General features: G+C 40.2%; 2 long non-coding RNA genes across 2 annotated transcripts; both read right to left on the bottom strand.

Annotated features, from left to right (window-relative positions):
• Window positions 1-2,502: 2,502 nt before the first annotated feature.
• On the bottom strand, window positions 2,503-3,741 carry LOC123965905. The gene is made up of 3 exons (XR_006823806.1): window positions 3,702-3,741; window positions 3,434-3,621; window positions 2,503-3,293 (listed from the first exon to the last, which is right to left on the bottom strand). It is a non-coding gene; the product is annotated as an uncharacterized LOC123965905 (long non-coding RNA).
• An 831-nt stretch (window positions 3,742-4,572) lies between these two features.
• LOC123965906 lies at window positions 4,573-6,366 on the bottom strand. Its single transcript, XR_006823807.1, has 2 exons — window positions 6,144-6,366; window positions 4,573-4,742 (listed from the first exon to the last, which is right to left on the bottom strand). It is a non-coding gene; the product is annotated as an uncharacterized LOC123965906 (long non-coding RNA).
• Between the last annotated feature and the right edge of the window lie 388 nt (window positions 6,367-6,754).

Here is a 6,754-nt window from a genome sequence, read left to right as displayed (position 1 = left end):
AAACTCGACCTTTGTGAAAACAGCCACAAGATCCAGGAAGAACACCAACACTAAGGGTGATGGGAAAAAGAATAATAAACGCAACAACATACTGATCCCTGCGATGGACTGGCAACCTGTCCAGGGTGTACCCCGCCTTGCGCCTGATGTCAGCTGGGATTGGCTCCAGCCCCCCCGCGACCCTGTACGCAGGATAAGCGGTTGATGATGGATGGATGGATGGATGAATGAACCTGAAGTGATAAAAATCATAACCATCTCATTCAGAGTTTGCTCATGGGGCACATTGATTTGACTTTTTGTTGCATATTTTTATGTTCTTTATTGAGATATTAATAATTTTGTGTACACTAAAGTGTGGGTTTGCTCTGTATTATCAAATGAATATCATTATGGTGACCAGATGAGAATGGGTGAAACTCAGGACGAGGGGGCGTGGTTACCGGTACATTCAATGAACATTAACACGTGAAAATCAAAACAACAAAAAAAGAACGCTAAAATTAATTATTTTTGTTCATGAAGTCACCTGTCTGTCATTAGGAAAAACACAACAATTGTGGATTTGTAACAGTGGGTAAATCATGATCTTTTACCTAATTTTTATTTTTATTTTGTTCATTTCATCAGTGCAGGGTCACATCTGTCTGTGCAACACGCATATTGGATGTTGGGTTTCTATAAATAATATCACGGAGTACGGTCTAGACTGGCTCTTTTATGAAAGCTATGAGATAACTGTTGTTGTGATTTGGCGCTATATAAATAAAATTGAATTGAATTGAATTGAAGGTCGGGACAACTGCTCGTAATTCGGGACTGTCACCCTAAATATCATACTCTGGGCAAAAGTGGATGATGCTTTATAAATTAAATATGAGCACAACAAATACATGTGTGAAATTGGCTACAGGGGGCTTAAAGGCGTCTGCCTGGAAACCCCAAAACAGCAGATTGAAGTTTGGTAAAAAGCAAAACTCCACTTACAATGTCTACACAGGTTTATTTTGCACATAGCGTCAATTCAATTCCAACTTTAAATATAACACAATAAAAAATTTAATCAAATCATTGTAGAATTTAAGTGCAATGTGCCCTACCTCTGCATATTTAAAATGTCAAATAATAATAAAAAAACTACTCATGTAAAGACTTAAAGTACAGTCACAGAAGAAACTTCTCTTCCATTTCACACACAGGGGAGCCATATATATATAACTTTAGCTATATAACATACATCTGTAAAACGCTTTACACAGACTCCATCATTAAAACAGAAAACATGGCATTTCATATTTCATGTCAATATAAAGATAACAATTAACATTATCTGCTACTGGGTCTATTAGCGCCTTCTTTAAGCTAGCTGCTGTTAACATGCTACATGCTACTCAAGATGGACCGACAATGATTGCTTAAAGTGAGTGTGGCTTATTATAACAAATGTTCTTTTCTAGACATTTCTCATTCCAAATTTCAAATAATCGAAGAAAATCGCACATCCACTGATATGTGACAAATGTTTGCTTCACTGCAACCTTTGGTCACTTCAGAAGAGAGTCACTCTATATTTTTTAGAATATGCTAAATCACTACAACTATATCTCCACAAGTCTTCGTTCAAACGCTACCAAAATCGGCTCTCAGACATTCTCTAGATGGCCCATATAAAGTGTTTCATTGGATTTTTAGATCGGTCAAAAGGTGAGTCTGCAGTGATCTTCAGTATCTTGCTGTAACTTGTACAGTATGCACAATATTTTCTTTTTTACTCAGTGTTGGATCAAACGCAACCAAAATAACTGACAACACACCCAGTCTGTCACATGTGATGTCACTGCCTCAACTTGTGAGAAGGTGCGTGGGAATACCCTCTCACCAGTAGCTCAGTCAGTTAGTCACCTCCTCTGGGGATCTGAAGTTCCAGCCTTCAGATCCCTGTGTGAGTAAAAGTTTTCCTATTTTACTTTGATCCCATGACACTTTCTTATTTTTCTCTAGTAAAAAGTGTTTGTGCAGCATAGGGCTGACCCCTAATAGTCGAAGATTCGAACGACAGCGGAAACAAGGATTGTGCCGTTTTGGCGATATGGGGGTGCTCAGCGTCTGATTTTACATAGAACTACCAGTTTTCCCCAAATAAGTTAATATACAGCCTACTACAATATACATTTAAATGTTTAATGCTGTAAATAAACATGTAAAAAGAATAAAACTTTCAATAAATGTTTTTGAAGTGCCTGAATAAATCCAAAATTGGAAACCTAACCCTGGGTCGTCAGTGCGCATGTGTAAGCGTAGCGTGTATGTGTGCAGTGGCAGTGGAGGAACACTTGCTGAAGAGGCCGATCCCCAGCTTCACAGTGTTGTGCCGAGTTGTTCGCACCTCGCGAGATAATTTATCACCATTGATGAACCACATAAAGAATATTTTATTGTTTTTAAATAATAAACAACCATGGTAAACAACCAGCAATTTAATATTTATCTTTTTTTCCTTACTGTACCGAAAACTAACTGAACCATGACTTCAAAAGGTACATATCAAACCGTGATTTTGTGTACTGTTACACCCCTACTAAATAATTGATATTAGACTTCAACCATCTGTATTTATTCATATATTAATTAATTGTCTACAGGACACAAAGCTAGAATATCTTATTCCCATCCATAACAAAAACAAACGAATTATGGATTAATAACGATATTTACATGTATGTTTGGATTTGCCTGCAGGTGAACACTAACAACAAGGAACAACAAGAACAACATACAGTACACTGCTATTACTCTTCAGCCTGCAGGCACCCAGTCAATTACTACAACATATCCTGAAGTACATGAATCCATCAATGCATCAATAGATCCTACTCAAAACCCATGAGAACAGTCCAGAACATTATAGCACAGTGAAAACACAGTGATATAACTTCTGATCTGAGATGGACCTTTGGGACAGAATGTCTCCAACTCCAAAATGGGTGCTGATGTGAAGCGTCTCTTGAACTCCAAGAAAGCAGTGGCCAGGAAAACAATGTGTGGAAGGAGGTGAGCGTGGTACTCGCACTTCTGAGCTTTGACAAACAGTTTTTTTTTGTTTTGTTTTTTTACACAGCAATCCCTGAAGTACCTGTCTTGTAAAAGTCAATGCACGGGCTGAATAATACCTGCAGTCAAAAGGTGCATGTACCTCTCCATTGCTTGCCTTTCGGGTCTTAACAGGTTATACAGCCAGCTGGAAGGAGCTGCAGAGGAGCTCATGGAAGGAGATCCATGGAGCAATTGTAAGGCTGGTGTGGAGGCAGAGACAGAGCATGCTGTTTATTAAACACTTCTACTAAATCATGATACTCAGGGGGAACAGACACCAATGGGGCTGCTACTGGTCTGATTAGAGATAGGACTGACTGAAGAAACTCCAACTCCCCACCTTAGCTGCAGCCCAGTTGCTGTGAGGGTTGTAAAGTTGTAACCAGGTCTGACTCAGCACCATAGGAGCATGGAGAGAGACAATGGTGTGAAAACAAATCTCCTCCCAGTAGTTGCCAACCAGCAGCAGGTTTAGGGGCTTGGTCCAATGGTTGACGAGACAGAGGAGTTTCCCATTAAGGGCGTGGGCTGGAAGAGGAATCCTATGAATCATTCACGGACAAATTCAACTAGAATGTTGTGTGTGGACTGCAAACTCCAGTACTCACAGCAAAGAGAGGATATCCACCACCTGAAGTTGGTGTTTCAAGATTGGGACCAGCTGATCAAAGGCTTTGTTCCTGTTGCTGCCTCACAGGCAAAGCACCCTCCTCTCTGGTGTCTCAGCCTCTGTGGCCACCCTTCCCTGACTGGCCTCAATGCATGCCGGCACTGTCCTGGTAATGTTATGTCCGAAGGGACCAGCAACCGAGGTGTGTGGTCACTTCCCTGAACAAGAGGAACAGGATGCTAGAAAACCAATGCTATCAGACCATCCGAAAGACAGCACTAGAATCAGGCCCGGGGCCCCGGTTCAGTGCTCTACCCCAAAGCCATCCTTGTCAGAGGTAGTTTGCCACAATTCCACTTTTACGCTGATCACACATGGTTCTATATCCCAGTCAGACCTAAGCCCTCAGCCAGAAATTTTTGTGAAGTCTTTTATTTCAGCAACAGATCTGGAGAAACTCATCCATGCTTTTATCTACTTGTCTCAGTCAGAAATCAATTCGCATTTCTACAAAAAAAACTTTGTGTGAGGCTTATTGTATTTTTCCACTGTTCTATCAACTGTTTTATTTATTGATTATAAACCACTGATGCATTATTTATTTTCCCTTAATTTTACACTGACTTTTAATATGTTTCATATATTCTTTGTTGTACATAATTGGCTAGCTCAGATTGATCGCTGATTTACCCCCGATCACAGCCTGACGGTCGGCGAGCTCTGCGACAGGCAAATCGGGCTTATAAAAAAAGTGTAGTGTGAATTACGCTTCAGTGTGCCCACCAACCTCCCTGGTTGTGTTGCCCCATGAGAAGATTGTTCTGTTAGATTTGGCAGGTTTTATACTCAAAAATCTGGCTTTACAGAGGTAAAAGTAAAAGGGTATTTATTGCAGGGAATGATGTAGGTTTAGGGTTTTCCAGTGTAGAACCACAGGGGGAAACAGGCAGAGCCTGGAGTGAACAGAGCAGGGAGGTAGACGTGGCTGGCTGACGAATCCCTGGAGTGGTAATGAGCTGGCAGGTTGCAGGGCATTATCCTGAAGCCCAGGACAGTAGACATTAGTAACAGGAAGCAAACAACCAAAATAATCACAATGCAAACAAGAGATTAACTAGAGAGGCCTGACAGATACTAACAAGTTAGTTGACTAAACAATCTGATGGAGAGTGACTGGAGAACTGGGGTAGATATTCTGCAGCTGATGAGCTTGATGAAGATTTCAGAGGTCATGGCTGTGATCGTGACAGTTACCAGCTTAGTAATTGAAAGTTAGTGAATTTCTTTTGATCAAACAAGTATCAATCCCATAGAGATATGAATACGGTATAAAGAATCTGGTGGTTAATTACAGCGTCTATTGATCTGAATGTTGTACCAGGTTTTCAACTGATTGTAAAATGTTCTCATTTTGACCTTTTTAAAAAAGGAGTCAGCTTACAAGCAATGGCTATTAGATTGTGATAAGGTTGTTTTAAGGGGATTAACATGCTAAAACATTTGACAAAACAAGAAATTATATTTTTTTAATTTCTGTTGTGACACCCTGTGGGGTCATGTGTGGGTGTGGCCTATTTCTCTCTCTCCCTTGTAGAAGAAGAGCTGATTGCAGTAACTCTGGGCACCTGGGCTAAAAGTATTTAATGCTTTATTCTCATTCTTAGGGGCTGAGGACAGGTGGACCTCTGCTAACTTGCTACCATCTGTTTCCCTCCACAGGTTCCACCTTGGTTTCTGGACATGTTGCTTTAGTTGATAGTTATTTCTTGCACATTACAACAACCTCACACACATTTTCCATGCAACCAACATCCTGACCTGACTGAAACCACTTATGTTCATACCCCATACTCATTCACCTTTACTTTGGCACCAGCCTTAATTTGGTTAATTTTGGTTTAACATATTTTGTTAAACTTCTACCATGGTGTGTCTCTCTTTTGTTGTGGCCTTTTGAGCCAGGTAATAACACTGTTCATCATTCAATAAATGTGGATTTAAAGTGCAATGTGAGTAATCTATTGAGCTTAATAAGTTAATGTGCATTCTAACCTTTGAACTCTTTGGGTTTACACAACCACAGCAACAACACATTTGTACATAAACTACAACAGCTATTCCCTGTTGTCCCCACCTTCCATCCCCCTTCTCTTGCAGGTGTTGTCCTTTCTCTGTACTGTCCGTTTGTGCCCCCCCATCCCCATCCCCATGTCTCCCCCCCCTTGTCCGGCCCAGTGACAAATCACTACATAAATAAATAATAAAACAGACAAAGGAGTATATTAATACTCTCTTGTTAAAGTAAAATCTGTCTGGCACAATATGCTATCCAGCTCATCATACTCTATACCAGGCTGCTGGGCAGGACAGGTTTAAAAAGAAAAAAACTAGACCAGCTGGCCACACAAATCTAAAAAAGAAGCTGCAGGGAACATCTTACCTTAATGCATCATGAATAGAACTGGCTGGAATTACCTAGCTACAAAGGACCACCATGGTAAGTAGCAGGGTGTGTTTTGTGTCATGAGGTGACCAAGATCTCACATCAACACACTGTATTATTACACACTTATATTTTCTGATGTGTCTAATTCAAAATTATCCCACTGATTTTGGCTCACAGAACATTGTCACAGTTTTGCAATTTCCTGTTTTATTTTGTATTTTCACTTCCTGTCTTGTGATAAATTGTTTGCACCTGCCCTAATGTGTTCCACCTGTGTTCAATTACTCTGCCCCCTTTGATTCTCTATAAGTTTGGTGTTCCCTTTGCTCTTGTTGGTTCGTCAGTTTGTGTATGTTGTCAAGTGTGTTTCTGTCTCCCCTGACCGGCTGAGTCAAGTTTTCCATAAGTTGCAATCACTTGGGTAAAATAAACACTATAAATTAAACCTGGGAATGCCCTCAGTCAGCAGATTGAGTTAGAAGCCGGAACAGTCAGAGAGAAAGCGTAAATAATAAATAGATATATGATAGCCGTCTTGATTGAAGTCATGATATCCTTCATTTCAATTAGGAGAGACTTAAATTGAAGAATAATAAAATGTATTG

This window comes from Micropterus dolomieu, unplaced genomic scaffold (genome assembly GCF_021292245.1).
Source record: "Micropterus dolomieu isolate WLL.071019.BEF.003 ecotype Adirondacks unplaced genomic scaffold, ASM2129224v1 contig_11802, whole genome shotgun sequence".
NCBI classification, from domain to species: Eukaryota; Metazoa; Chordata; class Actinopteri; order Centrarchiformes; family Centrarchidae; genus Micropterus; species Micropterus dolomieu.
Note: the sequence above shows the minus strand (reverse complement) of the source record. Positions and strands in the feature narration are given on the sequence as shown.